General features: G+C 43.0%; 1 protein-coding gene across 12 annotated transcripts in view; it reads right to left on the bottom strand.

Annotated features, from left to right (window-relative positions):
• dlgap4b (discs, large (Drosophila) homolog-associated protein 4b) overlaps positions 1-26,795 on the bottom strand; it is a 116,840-nt gene that overhangs the window by 31,133 nt on the left and 58,912 nt on the right. For 9 of the 12 annotated variants that reach the window (XM_035631877.2, XM_035631876.2, XM_035631879.2 and 6 more), the window contains one exon: positions 7,586-7,638. The exons of the other annotated variants lie outside the window; for them this stretch is intronic. The gene's annotated coding sequence lies outside the window, so the exon portion shown is untranslated. The remainder of the gene's footprint in view (positions 1-7,585; positions 7,639-26,795) is intronic. 12 annotated transcript variants of the gene reach the window in all.

Genomic DNA, 26,795 nt, shown 5'->3' with positions numbered 1-26,795 from the left:
GTTGAGTAAAGGTGATCAGACAGTGATGGAGGAGGAGATGTGTGCCAGTTAGCCGTCTTCCATACACGTGTTTATTCCAGAAAAAGGTGTGGGCATGTTAAGAGTGTGAATACGAGTGTGCAAGATAATAACTGCCTATGAATGCTTGAGAAAGGAACATTTTCTGAGATTTGATTGAAGTTACGAGGCTTTGCTCCTTCAAGAGAGAAGTAATTGAATAATTTGTCAGTCACTGAATGCCTCTGAGTGCTGCGTGTGCGCGCGTGCAAGCCCACGCACGTACACAAACACGTGCTTGTGTGTGTCATGTAATTAATAGTCAAAAGTGCACACGAGTGTGCGTGCATGCGTGTGCATGCGAAGCAGGCTAACCTTGTCCTAATTACACTATCTGTTCCATCAGCGCTGTGCTGTGGCCTATTTTCACAGCTATAAATTTACCGCTCTCCCCTCTGTTGTGATAGATGACCCTCTCATTTTAGCCCATCTCTGAAGACTCCGAAGAGCCAGAAAGGAAGTCAGCGAACGACAGTGGCACCTCTTCACTGCTTATTTTGCCAGTCGAACTTTCCATGTCTCCAAAACTACTTCTGACATTGAAGTTGGTGCACATAGGGATTACGGTGTGCTGTTGTTGCCATCTTTGTCTGTTTGTTTCTAGGATGACGAAAAGCCTAGAATCTAGCAGCAGTGAATACATTTACAGCGGAAGCTAAATGCGCCACATGGAGATCTCGAGAGTGTTACGAGTGTTTTACATTTTAAGAGAGCGTCTCTTTCTTGTTGCTGATTAATTATGAATTTGTAGTATTGACTGTCATAGAACGTTAGACTTAAAGCAGGTTTATAGTTGCTATTCTGTCACTATTGCTGGCCATTAATAAGCCTGGAGGGGGCAGGGAAATGTCACAAAAACATTGTATGTGATAAACTGCATTTTGCTGCTGAACTGCACAAAAGTCTTAGATTAGAATAAAAACACACTGCTGCCAAGATAATAGGTCTTCCCACACCCATGGTAAGGCCATCTATCACATCACAACCTCAACAGCACAGGACATCACTCACCTTGCACAACTGACACTTCTTCATATTGTCGTCACGACACAGGTACAGATCCATCATTTGCATCACCTCATTGAGATGTATCTGTTATTCTTTGTCTGTGATTGTTAAATGATATTCACTGTTTGCTGTGTTGTTTGTTTCATGGCACTATTAGCTTTTCATGAACCAACCAACCAACCAACCAGCCAGCCAGCTTGCCTACTTATAGATCCTCAATAAGACAGCAGTGATAACCAATCATGTTTTGCATGTTAATGTGAAAAAATGTTCACTGGTCATCAAGCTGTTTCTCATTTGACTTTATAATCCACAGGGTAAACCAAACACAGAGGGTCTCTCAAAACATTTGCACAACGGTTCAGGTCCAAAGCCAAGTCGAACTACAAATCAGCCCAAACAATATCATTTGTGTAAACCAGAGTAGCTGTGAATGGCACCAGTTATCGTGGCCATATGTTCCAATACAAACCACCCACTCCCACCACTTTGACCTCGCCGATGTCCCTCTGTGGTTCTGCTGGGACAACCTGCCTGTAGGTGTGAAGACGACATATGAACTCCACAAGGATAAGCGAAAGGCAGAGTCATAAACACAACAGGCACTTCAGATGAACTAGTGACAACCATTGTAAAGGGACAACTCTTTCAAAAGAGCTTGTGATGGGATAATAAAGGATTCTTAGATTCTATCAGATCCTATAAAAGGTCTGTCTTAACACACACTGACTGAGTTATCTATTGACTGTTGTGTCATAGATTGGGGACAGAATCCAGTCCTCTGCACCATCACATTGGTATGTTTTTCAGTGGAGGTTCAGCGCGAGCTTATAAGTTGCTTCAGCAGCCTGAGACAGCAAAATCAAGTGGGTATCTTACAAGGTTACTCTTGAGTCTTTAAAGCATGAAATGCCTCTTAGTGTCCCTGCAGTGTTTTCTTGCTGAGCTACCGCAGAGACAGTAACACCAAGAGGATAGAGTCGAACTGACTTGAAAAAAAAGTGAATCTTTAAATAATGAATCTGCAGGAGGCAAGGGTTACACTCAACTACATCCCTATTACCAATTTGAACACAATTTTAAACTGATGACATCATAGGCAGACATGGCCTATAGTGCTACATATTTAAGAGTGTGTATTCTAACAGTTGGGAATGACACAGGGATGTGTGTCTCTCTCTGGGTGCTGCACACCGAGGGGGGGGGGGGGGGGGGGGGGGGGGGTTGTGGGCTACAGCTGTGGCCTCTGTCTCCAGATTCAGGGCAAATCAGAAGGACTAATGCAAACAGACAGAGCACACGCACACGCACACACACACACACACACACACACACACACACACACACACACACACACACACACACTTTTTATGAATGCACATATATTAAGAAGCTTGACTACAAGGACACCATTAATGCACGCTCTCACACTGACAGTGAGGATCCACTTTGAAGGCTTTATGCATAAGTTCATGCCAGTATTCAGTATTCATCTTTCATGTTCCAACTAAAAATGGAGGTTAGACTCCAGAAAGCAAGACATAGTTAAAATAAGGGGTAATAAGAGGTTAGGATGTTTAAGTGAAAGCTGTAATTAAAGCTCTCAATCTAATTCCTAAGCTTCAGCTGTGCTGTCTCTTAATAGCTGCCTCTGCATGTGGGTGAACTATGAACAGTCACCCACAGTCTGTCCTGAACAACTACGCCACAGCTATAAATCCCACCAGGATAAGCCCTAAACCTCCCCCCACTTCAAAATGCCCTTGGCCTGACACACAATAGCCATAGTTAAATCTATCAACATCCACACAGCCTTGATCCCCATGGAGGAAACCGCGGTACAATGAGATTTCCTGCTGTGGAAGGAAAGGGTGAAAAGTCACTTCCTGTCGAGATGCGCGGCGTGGCCACGTGACGGGGGGAGAGGACGGTCGTCCCCTCTGGATGCCAAGTGGGTCAATGCTGCATCCGTGCCTCTCAATCTCAATGTGACGTCACAATAATACCCTAATGGCTATCTTTCAACCTATCAACCCGTCAACTGCCCAGGGATGAGCCGTCGTCCTGACAACAGCATAAAGCCAGCAGGACGGGCAGAGATGGTAGGTCCACTGTTTTGTATCACAGGGAGCTCTGACATTTAGAAGACATGTGCTGCAGCCCTCAGAATATATCGCTGTTGCTCAAAGTCACATGGATGCACGCAACTATGTGAGCAACATGCTTCAGAAGACGTTAGTGTGTCAGAGCACAACGCATCACAGGGAAGCACAGTTCATTGATGGTCCTTTTTGAGCAAAATTTGATAACAACACAGTTTTCTGGCCACGCGCAGACGATGGATGAGTATTTGCTCACACCGAAGCCACAAGAATCCAAATCCATTGTCTGATAAACAAAACTGAGCATCTCGCAAAGTGAAGGACAAATGCTTTTATCAAGAATTGTTGGAGAGAATCTGGGACGATAAAGGGGCTGTGTGCCTGCTGGATATATAAGCAGACAGCTGTTTGCCAACAGGTTAGACATACCAACCTCTTAAGACCACAGAAACCCAACAAGAAATAAGGGTTGAGGACTTCAGAAATGATTTATGAGTTTGCCTCATAGAGGTAAACAAGACAAAACACTGCGGTCGAATAGTAAAATAATAAATAAATGTTTGTGTCCTTTCCTTACCACTTTTCCTTGAACTTGATGGAAAAGGTCATGAGGTCATGGTAAGGAGTAAAGGAGAATTCATATAGAATTAGGAAAAGAAGGTATGACAGCACTTACATTAGGCTATGTAAATTGTTGACGGCAGATGTACCTAATGCAGGTTACTTCAAATGAAGAATTATGGTAGTTGTTCAAGGGCTTTATCTCATTTCCTTTGGTAAAGGGAGGTCCTGTGTATCCCATGCTAACGGAGATAAGAAAGGAAGCATTGAAGAACCTTTCCTTATGCATTCACAGGATTTGACCAGCTCGTATCATGGCTGCCTCTGCCACTGCCATACTCCTGGGTCATTTCACTCAGATAGGTCTCTGGCTCAAATAGTCTTAATAATCCTTACCAGATCATTTTTCTACAATAATAGAGATTTTTTCCCCCTGTTTTTGGTTAAGTGCAATGTCTCCATTCATGTTTTAGAACCCATAGAATTGTACAGTTGACACGTTCTTCAAGGGCTGAGAAGATGCCGACTCAATGCACAGTTTACTATGATACAGTTGAAAAACTATGCATCATGCAATGAAAATGAGGGGAAAAGAGGAGAAATGATTTTTACAATGTTTACACACTCACTAAAGCAAAGCATTACCTTATAATGATGCTGAACGATATCTAGATTTACAACCCACCATAGTGTTAATAGATCTAAAAGCTGTAAACAATGACATTAGGGCGTGACGCTCTGTTGTTTTGTCTCATGCTGTGATTTTCACTACTCTATCAGCGCTCAGTCTCCTTCCAACCGTGGTTTGAATATCACCACTGAGACTCATTACCTTGTTAAACTGCACCGCAGCAGGTCACGCGTATCTTTGTCGATGGGATCTCTGAGTGAGAGAGGATGTTGACCTTGACGGAGTAACAAAGAGTGACATCAATTATGATTAATTTTTAATTATATGTTCTATTCACAGTGTGAGTGGGCTGTGGGCTTGCAAGCGAGTTTATCCTCACATATAAGAACATATCCGTACAAATGTCTTCTCTTGTGTGACTCATCTACATATACACAGATTTCAGAGGAAGCTGTGCAGATCTTATCTCTGGGCAAAGTCAACAATTCTTCTATGCTTTTGAGGCATGGTAAATGACACATTGATTTTGAATGTGTTGAAATAGTTCTTCACTCTTACAAAATGATTCCCAATAGTATATTCAATGTGTACGACATTATTATCACTTTTTCAGAGTCCTAGTCAGACTAAAAAGCAGTTCCACACTTGCTTCTTACTTTTTACACATGTATGAGCCTTTTTAGTAGCACAGGATGAGGATGATGAGGATTCATCCCGTGCACGTGTGGGTGTGTCAGGAGACGAGAGAGGGGAGAAGGGGTAAAGAGACAAACAAAGTTCTACATTGTGATTCCGGGAAATAGTCACCGTCTCCCTCTGTTTTGTGTGCAGACAGCTAGTAGAGCGTAACGCATCAATCAAAGCTGTCCTTTGCAGCCCCGCTCTCCTCCCGACATTCTCATTCACAGAGTGAGCTCAGCTTTGATCATAGTGCTTCAGTAATGTGGTTGGATCCATTCTGCCGTTCCCGTTCGAAGCTATCTATCGATCTGATTATCCCTCTGGCAAATGAGCGTGTGTCTCACTTCCTAAGAAGGAAAAGCCGGAATTAATCCACTACAGTAAATGTCGTGTGATTAATTTGTTATCAAGTGCTCCTTTTTGTGCACGGTTACTGTCCAAAGGCTGGTGTCAAATGCAACCTCCAGATCCAGTTCTAACACCTCTTGCATGGCCTATTGTGATGTCAGCCCCACCGTCTCATCCTCCATCCTAGGGGAGAATCCCATCTGGGGCCGTGGGAGAAGGAGTGAGAGGAGACCTGTGATTGGAGGTTCCTGTTATCTCCTAACCACAGCAACACGGCTGGCAGGACCCCCCCCCCCCCACCCCCCGTTTCTATTCGTGTGTATGTGTGGGTCTGCTGAGGTGTCTTGTCTGTGCATATGTGTGAATGCCAAGAACTATATGTGTATGTAAATGTATGTCTCGTGTGTTCATGGGATATAGGATGTGTGTTGGCTGTAAATATTTGGAGGAAACTTCAAAGACAGAATCTTGTATGTATGTGTATGTGAGTGTGAGTGTGTGTGTGTGTGTGTGTGTGTGTGTGTGTTTGGGGGGGGGGGGGGGGGGTTGACATTGAGGTGGTGATGTTTGCAGGTATAATCCTTAAATTGAATCTGGTTCAGCACCATATATTAGAATCCGACACATATGGATTTTCGGGGGCCGATACCAATATTGGGGAGTAAAGTTGCTTTAACCAATGATTTTACATTATAGATTAAATGGCAGTGTGTAATGACAGTGGCAGAGAGCGATGGCCCACCTCTGCAGTTCCTCTTTGAGCCTTTCTTTTTTTCTCATTAGGTTGGTTTCCAGCTGCTGCAGGAAGCTCTTTCTGTGAAAAAAGCTCTCATGAAGCCATCGTACGCTTCCTGTCCAGACTTATACAGCACAAGGTTTGTGACTAGCTGGTGAGCATAGTGGCTCATTTAACTTCTGAACACTCTGACATTTCCATCAGAAGTTAGTAGGGACAGAAACAGCAGGCCGTTAAACATTTGGATTTGCCAGGAGGCAGAAACACGACTCCAAATGTTGTAAAGAACCCATTTGTTATGTTGTGTTCACCAAATGAAATACATAAGGTTATAATGTATCAGTGGTGTGTTTACATGTGTGTCAATTGGTACTGCCCCCATCAGCAATCTCTTTAAAGCCTTCCTTCCTTTTGTTCCATATTTAGATTTGGTCTTTTTTGTTGAAGGTGTCTTTAATATACTTAATATATTACAGATGTACCTATGTATATGTATTGTAGATGTTCTTTCTAAGTATTTTTCAACAAAGATTTAAGATAAGTCCTTCTTGGATGATTTATGGAATTCATGACAGTATGATATCGATCTGGATATTTTAACTTGTTTTGCCCTTCTCTTATTGGCCTGCTCTGTCCCTCATGTTGGAGGACCAGACAGTGCTCTGATTGGTCCAGCCTGAGGGCACGTTGACTGTTAGTCATATCACAATCACGTGAGTGATGAATGTGTTTGTGTCTATATATTAAAACTTACACAGTGCACAATTAAACCTTCAGGGATCTATTAGTACATTATGCTGGTCTTGTGTCAGATTCTGTCCTTTAGTCTAGAAGTTTGCTACCAACATTGAACCAGCTTAAAGTGAATAAGCTACAAAACACTTGTCCTGTAAACTTGTTCCAAACATCTCACAGCATTCTTATCTGCACAATGTTATTCACTGAAAGCTGCAGGTTCTTATCTTTGCTGTTGGGGGCTCGCGACCGACTAAAATGCCTCGAGAACTGCTTGAACGCTACAATAGTCAGTCTCCAGGTGTACAGAGAGCCGGAGTCCTGCCAGGTTTTCAATGCAAGCTCTGATGTTTCCGGAAAACCTGCCGGAAAAAGTCTTACAGCCTCATCCATTATTGATAGCGCCTCAAGCCTTCCTTGTGCGTGGGATGACAAACCAAAAACCAGAAGTAGCAACTCAGTAGCATAATGCTGAAGGAAGGTTTGTGTCAGACACCGGCTTGTGAGTCACCCTTCGATATCCCATCAGTGTGTTTGCAGGCAATAGCAATTAACCACTAATAAAATGATGCTGGCAGTGTATCCCGCCCCTGATGGTTAGCGAGGGGAAGGGGAGTTACAGGTGATGGGTTCAAGGTGTAAGGCATCTCTTCACGAGTGTCTGTGTTATTTTTTTCTTAATCAATGTGAAAGCAAGTGAGTGCTGAGGTCGAGAAAACGACTTACATTGGCAGCTCATTTCTCAGAAGGCTCGATCTGAGAGGGATTTTCAGGGTTTCCTGAAAGAGACAGCAGGAGGAAAACTATGTCAGCGTTTATGTCTTCTATGAATCCATACAACCGTGTCGTGCTTAACTTGTTAAAGAGAACCTGCACGTCATATTTCACCACAGATGCACTAACAAACAGACACACACACAGAGCTGAGGATAAGGCTTTGCCATGCAGCATTTGCGAATTTGGCTACAATAATTTCATTCGGAGCCAGTGCCCGAGGGCAACTTGTGTGCGGGATCAGGCCAACAAAGTATCAGCAAGCAGCTCCACCTTGTTGTCTCCTTTACTCTCCTCTGCCCTACTTTCGCTCCCTCCCTCCCTCCCCGGCTCTCTCGCTCGCTCTCTCTTCTCCCTCTCACACACCTCAGGGTGCAGCACAAAGGCACTGGCTCGAGCACATTTCGATCACGACAGGATCCCACTCATCCATATTCCAGTCACTTTTATGACACCCCGCAGTCGTGCAGGAGCTGTGACAATGTTGGATCGGGGCTCTTTTCACCACGGGCCTCTGCAAACAGTGACACAGTCTCCATGTGTCCTGTCTGATAACACTGCAGAGTCCACACTGACGAGTTTGATCAGTGCTTGGACACAATATTGTGTGTGTGTGTGTGTGTGTGTGTGTGTGTGTGTGTGTGTGTGTGTGTGTGTGTGTGTGCGTGCACTGGTTCATGTTTTTTCGAGTGCATGCTTGAGTTTATTATGTTTATCTCTCGTCGTCTGTGTGAAGTTTAGATTAAAACACAGTAAAACAGTCTCTCTATTTTCTTTTTGTCACTTCCTCTGTCACTGTCCAGGCCTCTCGGCACCGAACACAAAAGGCGTCTGACAAGTGCCATCTAAAATCTATGGGAGCACGACTCTCTGAGGTCATACATCAAACTGCATCCCAGAAGCCCCGCTTTGCATTATGGATTCCTCTTTTCCTCCAAAATCCAGCAAGAAGACGCCTCTGTTCATTAGAGTGGAAAGGTAGAACTTTGATGTTAATATTCAAATGCTGTTGTGCGTTGTGTGTTTTATGCCTTACACACACACATCTCACTCACAGCATGCAAACTGTTGGATATTCTCTTTGATATTTTGGGCATTCGTCTGTTGTTCATCTGTGAAGTATTTGATGGTAGAGTGTAAACAACACAAGCATTCAGTGCAAAAACAGCATATGGTATCCACAAAGTCACCTGTTGGAGAATGGGGGTGACACAAGATTCTCAAAGGGGTGATTCTTCTTCTGTTTCTATAGTTCATCTCAGGGTCAAACTCTAAAGCAGACAGTAAATTTAAGGATCAAGTTGTGCTAGAACAGCTAGAACAACAGCAGCAACTAGTTTGTTGAGCTGCTTCCAGACATGCACTGAAGTCCGGACATTTTCCTGAACCTGTCCGGCAGGGCTGTATGTGGAAATGTCCACAAATGTTGCTCAGGACAATCTCTGAAGCTTTTCCTGTCAACCCCCTAGTAAAACACCCGGAAAAGGTGCGGGTGAGCCCATCGACTCACGGCGAGGAGGTGGGTGCCCTATTCAGGCGCCAGCCCTCGCCTGAGTGTTCCATGAAATGTCCTGCTGTTGTGAACGTGTCGGACTCTGACAATCACCTGCTGCGTTCTTCATATGTGAACGTCAAACTGTGGAAAATGTCCGCACCCACTTTCCCGGCATTTTGTCCAATCACGTTTAGAGGCCTTTTAAACGTCCTGGAAGATTAAATGAAAAGCTGACCGTCACTGAGACACAATATTGTCTGATTCAGGGACAGTTTTCCCTGGAAGACATTCACTGGCCTGAACTCAGTTGTTCACATGAAGAGGAGCCCATTGCACTCAAACACTGCTGCAAACCCAACTGCTGCCAAGACGTCAAAACACCGGTTGCAACAAATTTAACTGATTCAAATCATCATGTGAGCCGTTCATTAATCTCAGGGTTGGCGGTTCCACATGTCGAAGATTCCTTGAGCAAGACGCTGAACCCACCGTGCAGGCCGGTTGTTTCCCCTTCTAAGTCTTTGAATAAAAGATCACTGCTGTCATCTCTTCTATGTGAGGGCAATCTTTAATAATAAAATATGTTTCAAAAAACATTATGAAACGGTTCCTAGAGAGTGTCCTGGTATCCTGAGCCACTATTCAGGAGCTACTGTTGCAATTTCTTTGGGCCAATCGGATGTTAGTGTTGACCCTTAACATCCCTGGTCACCTGTCATTTCCTGTGGCCGTCCCAGGTACCAAGTATTAGGACTGTGAGACGGTGACGGCCCCAGGCCTCTTGTGTGTTGTTGTGTTGTTGTGTTGTGCGTGTCTTGTCTTTTGTTGCAGGTTCCTGGTTGGCTGGAGCTGGCCATCAGGGATGCGGAGGCAGCTGGCCACTCTCTCTCTCTCAGATAGATAACGAAAGTCCTGCTCACCCTGGCATTCAGTTGAGCTACACCCTCTCTTGCGCCACACTGTTTGAGCTTTTTTTTTTTTTTTCTGTAATAAAAATTACTTTTTGTTGCTCTGGTTCTAGTTCCTGCCAGTCCTTTTAGTTGAATTGGCTATTTTTGTAATCAAAGCTAAATGAAAATTTTGTCCTTCCCTTATTTGCTATCAGCCCAGAGCTGGACCATAACAGACACAAAATGAAAATGAAAAGAATTACCACCTCGCAGTTATATGCCTCTGCCAACCAGTCAAGTTTACATCCATGTCTGTCCAGACTTACATAAAACAAGTAGTGAATACTTTAAAGGAATTCAAAAGGTATTTTGCCAATATAATAACGTATGACTTGTTCAGTTATAGCCAAAAATGTGTTAAGTGAGGTTATAATGACCATTGACAGAAACAATCTAATCAGTTTTTTCACGAGATTAAATCAATATCTGTGCCAAATCTGAAGAAACCCCCTCATGCTGTTCCTGAGATATTGTGTCCATGAGAATGGGACGGACGGACAGACAGATGTTTCCGGCAACGACTGTCGCCTCCATGAAATCATAGAACTAAGCTAGACATTTTAATGGATTTGCTTACTGTATATTCTGCTGATCGTGCTGATTTTAAGCAATGTAACACTAACCACAAGCTTTACAAGCTCATCAAACTTGGTTTGGTAAAGCAAAAAGTATTTGTGGCGTACCTCCTGTCACCGGTTGGCGTGCTAATTTAGGAAATGGACGATTTGGTCGTATTAGAGTGGAACAAAGTTTGTCGAATGAGTTGGAGGCAAAACAAAATCTCATGTTCCTCAACAACAACATTCAATGGCCTATAGATTCATAAACTCACCCCCCTTCCTTGAACATCAACAACCATTCTAAGAAAGAAGAAAAGCAAGGAAACCTGTTTCACCATTGTAGTTGGTTTTGATTTTGGGACAGAATCAACAAACACAAAACTCAAAAGTGCTGTGACCTTTTGCAATAAAATGTCAAGGGAAATTGCACAGACACATGAATACACATACCTCTAACAGTGTTAAAGGTCATCTCATCTCTTATTCGCTAAGTGTTATTCAGACAAACTTGAATGACAAGAACATAAACATAATCAAACTTCCCCCGTTAGTAACTATCAACAATATGGACCATATTATTTGCACACAGAATAGAAGAGATTTTAAAGCAACTGCAAATATGTACGATATAAATAGTGGACGTTAATGGGCAAAGCTGATTCTCCTGCATTTTTTCCATGTACAGCTGAAGCAACATCAAGAAGCCATTAGGATTCTTCACACTTCCTGGCAGAACAGACACTCCATGCATCTTAAAGCTCATTCATAAAGCACAGAAGAACTTGAATAGAAGACAAATGAAAGGCACTTCATGGAGTTTGGTGATTGGACTGGAAGGGGGACTCATGCCAATCCACTCTTTCCTTGCTTCATTGCCCACAGCAGATTCGAGGGACTAATGTCAAATTGCACTTCACGGCACTGCGTTTGTTGGGGGGCTAAGTGAGATGAATTAAAAATGAGATTGGCCAGAAGATTGAAGCATCAGACCAGAGGGATCTGCTGATGGGGCTCTTCGTTTAGGGAATGCATCAGACATGTCTGCTCACCGGCTGAGGAAAATGTCTCTCACCGATGGATTGCATGGACTTTCCCTTGATTGAGAAAGAATTACACTCGATTTTTTTAACACAACAGATGTCTTGCAGATGACAAAGTGCAGATTTCATTGGAATAAAGCATTTTATCAATCATTTCAGCAAGACAAAGTACATTTCAATAAAGTGGGAGATTTTCTGTTGGAGAAATCCCTTTCAGGCATCACCAGCAGCCATTTCACTAGATACTTTCTTAATTCTACTCAAGCTGCTAAAGTGATGGAACCGAATGTGCAATGAAAGCAGTTTTTCTACTATTCCACTCACATTTGCTTAGCACATACTTCTCTGACACATATTGAGTTATCAATAAAGAAGTGTACTTTCTAATGCCATCTCATTAGTCATTCAGAAACGCATGGACGGGATGAGTTGTCGAGGTAATAGGCTCTAAATCAATCCCTTGTTGTCAGTTCCTCGACCATGAAATCCAATTACTGCATAGCCTAAAGGTACCTGTGTACAGGAGCACTATCAAGCAAACACTGATTATTCAAAAGGCCGTAGCTGCGGTGTGTAAAGTGTGCACACAGTCACAGAGATGTTGTAGAAACTATATTGAGCTGAAGAGGAAACGGCTGGTGAAAAGGCCAACAGAGACCAGGGTCCTTCATAAATCTGTTGGGCCATTTCGTCGAGAGGACGATCTCCCCCACTTACACAATTCATAGTATTCAGTGAACAGATGGGAGGAAACTTGAGTGGGGCTGAAGATGGGAGGCGGCGTGACAACGCTTGTGGAGAGAATGACACGCTCATTCCAAAACTCGCAGCATGTTATAATTACGCTAATGACTCAGTAGCTGCCAGCGGATATGGCGACTTATATGGCGGATTATATGTGGTCTCTGCAATAATGGAAGTGTGTGTGTGTGTGTGTGTGTGTGCGTGTGTTTGTGTGTGTGTGTATGTGTGAGAGATAGAGAAAGAGCGAAAGAGGTGTGAGTGCAACAAAACATTATGTCAATTCATTAAATGTTAACTTTAAAAAGTTTCAAAGTTTGAAATCATTGCACAGTAAAGCATTTTGTATCTATGAGTGAACAGAAGCAGCATTACACAGTGATTTTCAAGGGCTGTTGTCTGGCTCGAATGATAAATCTCACTGATGAGCTACATTCATTGAATTTAGTAGTGTTTGATTCTTATTGCTAAGTTCTTTGGGCACAAATATGAAATCTTGGATTTTCTTTTTTGTACTAAAGAAATGAAAGAATTCTTTAACTCGAACACGGCCACGTTTGTATGACTTCAAGTCCTCTACGACGATGTGTCAGTGACCACTCTACTGCAGAGTTGAAGCTGTTTGGGGACTGATGTCTGTTTTCATGTTTGTTCCCTCCGTGCTCTGAGCAGGAATGAAGTAGAGCCGAGAGAGAGAGAGAGAGAGAGAGAGAGAGAGAGAGAGAGAGAGAGAGAGAGAGAGCGAGAGAGAGCGAGAGAGAGAGCGAGAGAGAGCGAGAGAGAGAGCGAGAGAGAGCGAGAGAGAAAATTGGTAGAAAAGCAGCCACCTTAGGCCATTCTCAGGGCTAAAAAGTCATAGGTACATGCTGACAAGGTCACTCTTTCTGTGGACGCTCATGTTATTTTCTTTTCACTTTAATAAGTTTGGTTTCTAAATGTTCAAAATAAACCGATATGTTTTCAGGACTGCTGAGATAGTGAAAGTGATAGTTCTGTCGACATTAGTACAATATATTTCAAACTGAAAGTTACTGTATCCAGAGCTGCACCGAACAGCAAAAGTCTGATTTCTGCATATTTTTCTGATGGTCTTAACTTACGGTCCATTTTAAAATGGCATAGTTTTGCTTGAGGCCAGTTTTTCCGATCTAAAACTAGCTTACAACATCATGATCAGAGAACATTTTGAGACAGTTTTTCAGAACATCAGTTTGATTTTCCTGCAGATGATTTTCATGTGATCACCAAAAACTTTCCTCGACAAAGGATTTCTTTAGATGTAATTGCTTTAAACTGATCTGTCAGGTTTTCCCTCTATATTTTCTTTCTCCGTTTCAATCAACTGTTGTATTTCAAACCGCTGTTTGAGCTTTCTGACAGGTAGAGGCCAGATAACATGAGCAGAAAAGTAATACCTGGGGACCTAAGGCACATTTTGTTTCGCAAGTCTTAAAGTTCAAAATGATTGCTCTCCTCCCTCATGAATCAAGAAATTACATTTGATATATTCAAACCTTCACTGTATATTTATTTTCATTCTAATCTGCTCCAACACAGTACTTATTACTTGCTTACTTAAATCCTCTGAATTCAACTGTAATGTTGCTTCTTTTTTTCTGTTTCTGAAGAGACTTACTTCTCTTTGCAACCAGAGTCGGTCTCACCTCAGCCAATAATCTATCTTAAGCTATTGTATTGTTTATGGAATATAATAAAACATAGGTATGTTAAAGGATAAACTACATAAACCTTAGTGTTTTTTGCATATACACTGCAGACAGTCACACAACAATGTTCTGTTCCACCTTGGGAGGCTGTTTTGCATGGTTTAACATATTTGTGTTTTCATCACATATCGAATCCTCCCTTTGATGATGTACCCTCAGAAGTCTGAATGTTAAGTATAAGACTTTGAATAAATCTTGCATCTCGCTGCCATCAGCTGTTCCCGCCACAAGCAAGAGAATACATATATGTTTCATCCAAGGACAGTCGAGTGGCAGACGGTGTTAATGGAGACTGCTGGTAAAATGAAGGCCGACCGTGAACGCAGCACGCTAACTCTGCAGGTCCTGGCTCAAGAGAGAGATGCACCGCCTTCAGCTAACGTGCACGGGCGCGCGCACGCGCACACACACACACACACACACACACACACACACACACACACACACACACACACACACACACACACACACACACACACACACACACACACACACACACACACACACACACACACACACACACACACACACACACACACACACACACACACACACACACGGGACAGACAAGCAGGCACTCGAGGAAGACAACACCTGTCTCTCCCTGCCCCGTCTGTCTTTCTCTCCAGGGCTGTAGCTATAGCACAAGAAATGATCAACGTTAAACATTAAAAGCACACACCACGTGTGGATGAAGGTTGGAAATAGAGACTTGGATTAAATTACAACATGTCATTTCATCAAACTGCTGTCATTAAAAGTGTCATTAACATCACATCTCTACAGCCTCCGTGAATGAGAATGAAGAACTGAAGAGATTATTTAGAACCATTGGTGAAATGGTGCGACAGGGGGGGATTAAAAATTCACCTTTCTCTCCATTTTATAACTGTTAAATAATGTTTCTATGTTATGTCTGTGCGTTGGCATATAATGCATTCAGACTTCAGTGTATTATCATCTTCCACTCGGATGTTTGTGTGCGCGTGTGTGCGTGAGAGGATTTATTTGTGATTGTTTATTTCAGAATTGTTGAATCAGGGATTTATCCAAACTGCTGCCAATGTTTAATGAGGATAAAATCCAGGCTATTATTGATTCATTAAAGTAGCCCACAAACAGCACATTCTCTAAAGCCTGGGTGTCCTGGCTGAATGGACCACTGGCAGTCTTACATATGTGAAAATAGCAGGTTCCAGGGGGAAGTCTCGTGAGGGGAGAGAAATGCCAAGTAGTGCTTCTTGCTGTACCGCCAGAAATGTCTGGAGCCTGTACTTCAACCATTGGAACCATTAACCATTGTAAAGGAGAAACAACCCTCTAATCTCTTAAAGCTGCTTTCAGAACAAGCACCGAGGTCCGGACATTTTCCTGAACTTCTCTGAACGAGGCCCGTATGTGAGAATTCAAATGTCCGCAGATGTTTCTGCTTCGGCGGTTCTCCGGAACCGTTCCTGCCAGCCTCCGAGAATAATCTCCGGGGGAAAGTGTGAGTGAAAGCATGTGAGAATACAGCAGGAGAATTCTCAGCGAGCGAGTGGGCGAGTCGATGACTGTAAACAAAAACACTGCTTTCTGCAGCCGAATAACTGTCATGTTAATTACATTATTGAATAACATAGCGGCTGAAAACCAATGTGCTGTCCAGCAGAAGGACAGGTGGACAGGGAGCTACAGTAATCAACACATGGTTGTTTCAGAAGCTATAGGTCCATTCTGAGCTGATGTAAACCTGTCGGCGTCTACTATACAGCCGCACAACAACACGTAACTGCCGCCGGCCGAGCTCTGTAACCGCCCAAGACGAATAAATGTCAGTGAGGCTACCAGGGAACAATGTGGCCATCCTGCTCCTGAGCAAGGCTGGTGAACGGCAGTGTGGGTAATAGGGAGAGAGCCCGGGGTTAACAAGTGTCCACATCGGACTGGCCACTGCATGTGATCTCTTTGGTTTTTCTGGTAACATGATTATTTCCCACCGGGACTGCGCAATAAAAGCCTCACCAAAGAGATGTGTCATGATCCATTTTTATTTACAGCGGTATAACAAGGTGGGGAGAATACGATTACATCTCCGCGCCATGAAAACAGATGCAAATATGACACCTCAAATTTTCAATTACGCTGGCAGGTAGCGGCCATTTAGCTGCCATTACTGCTATCATACTCTCTGCCGTGTTTATTGCAGGATGAATCTCAGGAGAGTCTTCCCGAGCCCCAGTGGGAAACATGGATATATAGATGTAACTGAATATGTTGCATTCAATTAAAGCCCGTTGAGACCTAGAACATTACCGGTGATGCCTTTAGCGCTGTCTGGAAAATGGCCGACAGTGGTGCCAACAAACGGGCAGTTGCCTCGTTCTTAATTTAATATCCTGTTTATTGGTTTAGAGCAGCTGCTGACTGCAAAGAGTCGAACCTCATTCCACCCCGGCCACCTTCATGTTGTGAGCTTTGAACACAGCGTCACAGGGCCCTTTGTGATTTACAAGCCAGCTGCCTGGCCATTTGAAAGGAAAGAAAAGTATGAGTATAGAAGAGAGTGAAACAAATGATGTGCTTGCACCACCTGACCAGACGGCCCAGATTCATGCGAAGCAAAACGATGGATGAGCGTCGGTGGGGATGCTTGCATGACAGGATAGAATTGAATTAAACAAAGGCGAACACGATGGACCAGGCCACCCTGTCTCCAAGGCTCGCGGCGCTGCTGTCTGGTACCTCCGAGAGGTCGGTGAAAGTAGGGCCAGCACAACAAGGAGGGAGGACGGACACGCTGGAAAGTAGGACAAGAACAGGCTGGCCTACTGTAAAAGCCCATGGGATGATCATAGATAAAGACAGACCAGTCAGACTGACGGCATTGCTGCGCTTACTGAGCCACGGCGATAGTCAAACAGCGGAGTGCATGTGACTAGAAGCTTTCAAAAGTTGCTCTTTGTATTTTCTTGTGGCAAAGGCAACATCACAGGTTTGAGCTAAAACTATGCATTATTCATCTTTTTTTCCCCCTTTTCACAATAGCACTGATTCAGAGTGGCCTGCCAGTCACCCGCTGTAATGAGAACTGAGACCTGAGAGACCACTGCAGGAAGGTCACAGTCTATCTACTGTCAAAAGCTGCGTATGTTCACGGACCATTTGCAGAAACCTGACGTGCAACACACTGACATGTCATTAATTTAACAGCCTCAAGGTTATTTCAATTCAAAATCCCACAAGACAAAAGGTGCCAGAAATTGATTTTTTTTTATGCCAGTTTGACCTGGATAGGAAAGCACAGTTGAAAAATGTTCACTGCATAAAAATGAAAAAAAGGCTGTTTTTCTTCAACCACCACGATTTATGCAATCCAATTATATTCATCCTATACCATTTTCACAGAGATAATGCCAAAAGAATAAGAGGCTGCAGTAAACCACTGTAAGTGAGGAAAGGGGGACAGAAGGGCACCGAGAGGAATCTAGGCTAAGCAGAGAACGGTCTCAATATGCCTTTCCCCAGAATAATAGTCTCTAAATGGTCCGCGTGTGCCCTGCAGTGTGCTTTGTGTCCCGATTAGAAAGGAGCATGAAGCAGACATCTGGACGGTCTTGGGAGCGCTGGCACAAACATCTGCTGCAGCGTGGCAGCAACAAGATTGTGCGGGCATACCCTGCGCGCAGGTGTCTTCGTGCTATAAATTGACATAATCACTTCATTTTCTGTCAACTGTTTGGCTGGAAGGGACAAGCGGAAGATTAGTACAGTAGCTGTGATTACTGAGGACAACTGGAGTCATCTGTTACCATCTACATCGAAGATGAATTGTCAGAGTGATCATTCGATATAAATTCTAATAGTGGGAAGCAGATGGAGATATTGATGCCTTACGGTTTGTTGAGAGCGACAGTGTGATTGGAGATGGATGAATGCTGGATGGATTTGTGTATTTGTGCAGCTTTGGTCGTTGTGCAGTAATCAAAGTAGAGTCCTAATGGATGGAAAAAAACCCAAACATCTGTGGAGCAGCATACAGATGTTCTGTTGTCCCTGCACTTTGTGTAATGACTGTTGTGACTGTGAACTCAACACTTTGACTTTCAGTCGATTCCCTCTGATTATATGTGAGGCAGGTAATGTCACCTGCCCTCCCCTCCCTCTTCTTGGTCTTTCATCATTCTAACGTTGGGATCAGCTTTTCACGTGAGATGTTAGGTGAAGATAAATTTAATCCAAAAGACGATTTAGTGGCCTGTAACACTGAGACATGGGCGCTCGTTTCACTCAAAACCACGACAGAGCTCGTCAAATAATGATCATCGTACTGTTTGCTTGATGACATTTGAAGCTCGAAATGTCACTGAAAGGCTTTGATCCAGGGGTTTGGTGTGAGCAACAAAGTGGGCAATGCACTCAGTTTACTCTGGGCCAGGAAAGGAAGGGAAGGAGGTGATGAACACAAGGTACCCTGTGGAGTTTTCCTGTTAAAGAACAAAACATTTGTGTTTGTGTGAATCCATGAAAATGTGCTGAGTGAATGTCCTTCCTCATAAAAAGTTTTGAAGTATTTTAAATCCTTATGCAGAAGGGTGTTGAATCAGGAGCAACTGGACTTGGTTGCAGATCCTTGAATCAAGTCCAGTTGCTCCTGATTCAACAAAAGGACTATGACCTATATGAATTCACGAAGACCTGGATGAGCGAGAATCTCCAGATATTTCAAACCCTAATCTTCAAGTTTGCTGTCTCCATCTTTGCTGCCATGTTAGCTCCCCCCAGAGGATCAGTGGAATAACGAGACACCATTGGCAGGATATTTGTGCCCCATCTCTCGCTTGTACGCGTATCTCTTTTAGGTATCTAAATGTCCACAGGGAACCTTTCAGTTAAACGGTAACCTATTCCTCTAATGAGGATCATTTTAAAATTATAACACTTACAATATGATATTTTAATGAGTGTCTTTGTGTCTTGGTTCAGTGCATAATGTGCAATTTCATGATAACTTGAACGTGCAGGGATTGCAATCATCCAGACTCAAATGTCTCAACAACTGTACCATGGATTTCCATAAAACCGTGTTTTCCTTTGAGTATTAATTCTGCCGACGTTGAAAACCCCCACACTTTTCCTCTAGTGCCATCAGGAGTTTGACCTTTACAGTTATGACTGACGTCTCATCATCACCGTATCAGTAGCAGACCATTTTTCAACAGTACAGTACACGAAAAAAGGAAATCTTAAGCCAGACAATAAGCCAGTTGAAACTAAAGATGTTGGAGGACACTATTTTAAAACAAAGTCCTACAAAACATTGGAAGATTGTTTTACAAGCACATTCACCTAATCCCCATCTGATATTAAAAAAATGTCCTCCAACTTTGATCATAAAGTAGGATAAATTAAATGTCCCACTTGGACAAATAATAAAACATTTACAGCTTTTAGGGCTCCATAAAAACAGACATACTGTAGGATTCACTTGATTTTGACTAACACTGCCTAGTAAAATATTGATCATACCATTTTGACTCAGACTGTAATATGATATGACCTTACTGCTACTCAATGGAACATTTTGATCAAGAGAATATGGGTACCGTGAGGTCAAATGAAGATGTGCACTCAGAGGCATTTGTGGTGCATATATCAGATTTAAGAGTGTAAAATTATTTAAGAGGTGTGTAAGAGGTATGACATTGAATTTGTGCTGATCAATTTTTTGATCAATGCCGTAAAGCTTCTGATCTTTTTTCAAAGCTCATCAGATGGCGCTCCAGCTTCACAAGAAGAAATATGGATTCTATCACTGAAATGTTGCCTCCTACTTCTTTTGAGTTTCTCAGGAATCAAGCTGTTTAACCTTTGATCACTCATAAAACAAGGTTCCCTTCTTCTTTCTCTGATGTGGGTTCAACAGCGAGGTGAGAGACAGTGCTCTGCTTCACATTATTCTTTTCTGGCAGCAGCTATTTCCCCTCATGACACCGAAACCAAAGTAACGGCCACAATCTATGGATACACAGATGGCACGTGTCAATCTACTCATCAATCAAGAAATTGTCATATTTAATACAGGACATGTCGTGCTATTTTGAGGCAATGTTGGCGAAGAGTGAAATCAGGTCAACGGGTGATGGATGATGCACCTGTGGAGTTTCAGGAAATGAGAAGTGGCTGGGATTGATTTTCTTAGCTGAGAATTTGGAGCACGGTGTGATGCATTTCTCTGTTCTCCCTTGTTTTGTTCTTTGAATCCTCATGAGGATAAACCACAATTGCACACTCAAACAACGTAGGAATTCCTAACTTTCTCTTGATTGTGATTTACATATGAGAGGTTCTGTTCCAGTTGACAGCTGTGTTCGGAAATGATTGACATTTATAAGTCTATATCTGAGTGAATAAGAACAGCTTGACAGCCTGGAACAAACAAATATTTCATTTGGTGTCAATTTCTAAATGTCAGGAAGCAGAAACCTGGGCTGCAGGAAATATAAAACCTGACACAACGTCCTCCTGAACATTGTGTTCCTGTCCTTTTTGCTTATATAAATTTTGTCACGTCAATAGAAAGATTTGTTTCTGAGGGCCTGTAAGACGCCTTTGTGTGTCAAAGCCTTTGTTGTTTCACACTCCTTGCATATTCTGAATCGACGGTCTAGTTTGTCCTATAGGATGGCCTGACAAGGCCGATACTGCACAGTGGTGGTTTGTCCAGGAAAAGGCCTGTAGCACATATAATTTCACATAATCGTCCAAGCTAATGTTTACTCTATCTGCGTTCAATCATTGTCTCTGCAGTCAAGACGCTCAATCTGAGCTGAATTAGAAGGTGTCCCAGTTCTCTATGTTCACATCCATGACTCAGTCCCAGCGGACCCTTCAAAACACAAATGATGTGCTGCAGTGTGTTCCTAGTGATCACTACCAACACACTGCACCAGCGTGGAGGGGATGTCACAAAAAAAACTCATGACTTGAGGATCAATGTGATGTTTTTCGTTGCTTTAATTATTCATTGTTGTCAACTGGAGGGACTTTGTTTGTTATATTCTGTTGACGGAAGCCTTTTGTCATAAACTATATCAAAAGTCTGCCTCACCTACTGCATTCCAAACATTGAGATATTCTCACAGAACAGACATCACCAACGGAGACGGTGGACTCAATAAACGGTCCGCCGTCATGGACACTTCTCACCCTCAATAGTCCCCATCTTGGCTATGTAGCAGTTAGGCACCATGTGTCCTTTTTGTGAAATAAGAACATTTGACTGTGCGAAGTAGCCTCCAACTTACACTTATGTATATACAGTAGAAATCATAGCACTATGGTGGCTGTTTCTTTACTTTTTCCCCTTACATTACGGTACCCTATTAAGAAACTATATAACATGCTATGCAAAATGCAAAAGGAGAATTGCCATAAAGTAATCCTTCTCAACAAAGTTTTCTTACAACATACAGATTTTGTTTATTTATCTTTTACTTAAGGTATCTTATAATTGATGTATTATGACAGTTTTACAGTTATATAGTTGATATATTCATATAATATCAAATATTTCACTGTAAATTTTCACCTCACTGTTTGATGATCTATTACTGTTGAAAAATTTACGGGCTGTTGATGTTTATGCAGATTTTTTTAACAGTGAAATAACTTCACTTGTGGTACAATTCACACTCATTCTGTTTGGCTTTTATCTTTATTGTAAGATTCAAAACAAGACAGACTACATAGTCAGATGAGGTAGAAAATTGTTAAACAAATCTGCATATCCCAATTTGACAAAAACTGACAAAAAAAAATAGAAATAATGCAGCAAACAGTAATTAAGAGAAACCTGACTGTGAAGTCTTATTATCTTGACATAAACATACTAGTAGTAGTTAATACATTTATGGAGCCATAACCTCAAATAAAACTGATCAAACTATGGAATCTAATCTACTCTTATAAATACATATTTCCTCCAGGAACACATTTTTTGTTCCTGCAGTTTAAATAAATAGGGCTGCTCCAGCTTGAGGCTCTCCTTTAAATTTTCCACTTCATATCCCCAGTCGAGCCGTGTAAACCTGACAAACAACCAGGCCGGCCTGTCACAGAATAATCCCGTGTCACCCGCAGAGAGGAAGGATAAAGACGACTGGTGTTTTCACCTGCATGCTGTCATTCATGGGCAGGCGCCCTCGCTTAATGACGAGGGAGTCAGCCCGAATCCTCCTCTTCTCCTGAAGCGATTTCTGAGAGCCAGGCCGACATCTGCTGGATGTGAACGGGCGAATCACTGACAGATGTGTCACCGGGCGCGTTCTCAGGCTTAAGTTACACATGATTTAGCCGATTCACCGAGAGCACACACATGGAGATGAGTTGGCGTATTTTTCTGACCTCAGTGGCTGATTAATAACCTGGTGTGTGCACCAACTGGGAGTTTGGCTGGGGCTGAAGATTTACAGGTGAGGGGGAGAACGACATTAGCGAACGACACAGCGTGGGCACTGCTCTACTTTTACCTGCATAACTTTTGTAGGAGAAAAATGAGAGTGTGTGAAGTTCAGCTGTTCAGCTGAACCATGCTGAAGAGTGAGCGGTGCCAGCCCACCAGCCTCTGCTGTGGCCCAGGCTTTGTGTCAGGATGAAGCATCTTGAAGGATACGCCTCCACGGAACAGGCAGCTCTTCAGACCCGTCAGGATTTGCCCTCTTTCTTACCGCCCACCGCGACTCAACGCATCACGTTCAAAATGCTAAGTAGAATTGAATATGCCAACCATAACCACAGAGACTCTATTAGTCCTGTTTAATGTAGATCACAGAGATGTTGGAGGATTCCTTTGAAGAGTGGGAACACTACTGTATAACTGCCAGAGGCTTGGAGGTGCTCAGGCACTGGCGAATCCACACAAATACAGCTTAGTCATCTCTGCGCCGTGTGTTTGCTGGTGTGTGAGAGCACGGACTTCTTGTTCTTACCGTCCACTTTGTCTCTCTCTCTCTCCTTCCGCAGTACTACTACATGTCACTTTCAGCCCAATGAGATGCGTTTCCTCCACCTTTTTTATGTGCGTGTGCTGAAGGGGGTCTCCGCTGTCGTCCTCTAGTTCTTGCTATCTCCCCCCACCCCCTGCTTCTCCCTCGCCCCCGTCCTTCTCCCTGTGTGGCTGCTGAAAGCTCTTTAAAGATGCCCGGGGGCTTAACCACTTTGACATTATTACATGAGCCTGTCTCACTCAAACCAATCCCAAGCCAATTCAGAAGCTTACTGTACGTCTTTGCCACAGCAGCTTTACTAGTAGGAGGGCGGCTCCTGGTCCAGGACGCCTGCAGACTTCAAAACACTAGGCTCATTCGCGGATTCCTGCTGTAATTTTAACTGCTGGATGGACAGACCTAAAAATGTGAAATGTGGTTTATAATACTTGCGTTCGTCCCCCCACCCCCCCCCCCCCCCCCCCCCCCCCCCACATCCACATTGCATTTCTACTGAAGAGCGGATATAACTAAAGGGCAATCTTATGTAATCCTCAAGTTAAATATTCCATATGTGCTGTAGGTTATATGCTGTGTAATGAGAATCCTAATCGGCTTATGCAAAAGAAGACAGATCTCCACATACTCTGGAGCTCAGGAGGAACACCTCTATTAGTCTGTGTTTGCACTCCATGCATGTTTTGAATGATCGACTGGAAACTTTTGATCAGCAGCAGTAACACACTTTGGAGTGAGTTTCTCTGATCTGTTTTTCAAATTCAGTCCCTTCAATCATGAATGACCCTCCTCTACCTGCAAACAGTCATCATTTGACTTTAAAGGCAAGGGGAGACAGTCAGTTATCATGAGCACAGGTATGAATCACAGAATCTGTAGCTCAAGGTCTACAGGCGTTATTTTAAGCGCAACAGCTTTTATGTTGTAACATATTCTTGACTGTTGGTGACATACAAAATAGGTCAGGTGGACTGACCGATCTACCTGTCAATCAGAAATAATGTCAGATAGTCAAGGCTTCAAAAACACTTGCCTTAGTTTTGTTCCATATCCCCATCTTACGTATTGCATGTTGGCTCATCTCTGCCCCACTGCACCGGCCCCATCATTACCCTATTCATTACCACGGCGCTTCTATTCCGTTTGTGGATTTTGATATTAAGTGAATCAACTCAACCATCACTCACAAAGTGTGCAGCAGCCCTCACTCACTGCAAAAGTTTAAGGGGATAGTAAACTTTCGGGGAAAATGTAATAAAAAGCCAGTCACTTTGCTGCGGAAGTGTCCATATTTGTCAAAGTACACTGGGTTCAGTCGGCCTGTCAGCTCGATTCGACTTAGCCCTTTGTTCAATTGCCTCATGCAGTGGAACATGAAGGAAATGAATGGCAGCAAAGGAGGAAGATAAAATAGAAAAAAAAGATAAAGATAAATATACATTAACAGTGTTACACTGTACACATGTACTGCAAATGATACATTTTCAACAGATCTCTTGAGTGCTGGGGGGTGTTTCTGTGTATGCTATCACCCTTAAAACATTGAGGCAACCTCATCAGTCTATTCTAAGATATATTTCCTTGGTTCTTTCTATTTTGGAATTCAGAATGAGAAAAGCAGTCTCCAAAGCTCCCGCATCGACCTTGACGTGATGACTATCGCAGACTTTTTAAAACCCGAGCCTGACTTGTATTTCCCAGACTGCTGGTCCTTCTCCCACATTTAATACGGCTGCATGGCCGTGACACAGAATGTGATAGCACCACTTCCTGCTGCAAAGTACACAGCGTGTCTCTGGGTTTGGGATGGGGGGGAATGACAGGAGGATACAGGGAGCAGGGCTCATCCTGGCATCTACACTGATGAGGCCCGTGTTTATCATGTCATGAAATAAAAAAATGAACAGCTGTAACATAAAAAAAAAAGTCTGAGTGAGAGATCATCCCTTAATAACATTGACAGTGTTCTGAAAATAGCACTGGGTCTGTTGAAGTATTCTTCCCAAAAGCCAGTGACAGTTGTACTGAAATGAATAAGACACTGGGGTGCTCCATTGAGACAGACCTATGACTCATATTTCAGTCAGGTAGGCACATCTTTCTGCAGCAGAGGACTGTTACATAATAAAAATACACTGTGCAGTTTTTCTTGGAGCTGAGGTTTGAAAATAATAATAAAAAAAAGACTTGCTTTGTCCCGAGCCCTCATGTTTGCTTGTTCAGCTCCTTATGATCTTTAAGAGCCAAAATCAGGTCAAGTAGGAACAACACAGTGACATTCATCACAGCACATATGCATCTATAGTGATGAAATATTTACAGCAGATTTCTTTTTAAATCAAAAAAATTATTGGTCCTTGATTTCAGAAAGAGGAAGACAATTTCAAGCCAGAGAACACTGACTTTTAAAAAAACGAAGACAGATACAGATTTAGCAGCAATCCCATTGATAAACTTGTGGCTTTATGAGTTGTTTGGGGGGGAACATACAACCCAAAAAACATTTCCATTTGACTTTTACATATTTTAAATGTTTATGTTAAATGTTATTTTATGTGAAGAGAGTCTTAAACATTTTCTCTGGTGGCTACAGACATGATATTGCATGATATCAGAATCAGGCCAATGCTGACATAGAAATAAAGAAATAGCTCTTGAAATGCAGTCTTAAACCAGTTAGTACTAATATTGTAGGAATAAGAACGATTATATTTGCTGATGTATTGTTTGTATTGTCTCACAGAATGTTTCACTTTTAAAGTTACAAGGGAAAAGGCTGTTGACATGACGACTAAGCAGGTGTCTACATTTGACGCAAGTCCAACCAACCAGACAACCGACCAGCCAACTAACTGACTAACTTCTGGGCTTCCTGGTGCGTAACATCCCCAAATCCTAACCAGTAACCACCTACCCTCCAACATGAAATAATCAGTGGTCCGTTCCGTGTGTATCTTTATTGTGTCAGGTCATTGGCAACGCAACGACATGTGTAACGCATTGGTTCAGTTGGCAACATTCACGAGGTGGTGAACTACACACGAGTTTAGACCAAAAGAAAGAGCGGTGAGAGGCTGCTCAAGAGATAGAGTCAGCCTGAATGCAAGTATGCGTGTGTTTGTGTGCGAAAGCTATTTTTGCTGCTCTTATCCTCAGGGTTGGACACCTGCCTGAGGCCTTTATGGTGCGTTCAGCATAATGATATGCATGTCATGGGCTATAACTGCCGTGTGAGTGCATGCTAACCTACGGTATGGGTTTGAGGAAAAAAAAGAATGATGATAAGTGTAATATATATTTCTCAAATTTGGCTGCATACATTTGTACTGTTATTTACTTTACTGGGTATGTGAGGAGGAGAAACAGATGTGAGTGTCTTCACAGATCTGCACGGCACGCTCCAGGCTTCAGTCCTGTTTTTTTTTTTTGCCTGGCCAGATGGGATGCCCCACACACACACACACACACACACACACACACACACACACACACACACACACACACACACACACACACACACACACACACACACACACACACACACACACACACACACACACACACACACGCACACGCACACGCACACGCACACGCACACGCGCACACGCGCACGCGCACACACGCACACGCGCACACGCGCACACGCGCACACACACACAGCAGAT

The sequence above is a fragment of the Scophthalmus maximus genome, chromosome 6 (genome assembly GCF_022379125.1).
Source record: "Scophthalmus maximus strain ysfricsl-2021 chromosome 6, ASM2237912v1, whole genome shotgun sequence".
Lineage (NCBI taxonomy): Eukaryota > Metazoa > Chordata > Actinopteri > Pleuronectiformes > Scophthalmidae > Scophthalmus > Scophthalmus maximus.
Note: the sequence above shows the minus strand (reverse complement) of the source record. Positions and strands in the feature narration are given on the sequence as shown.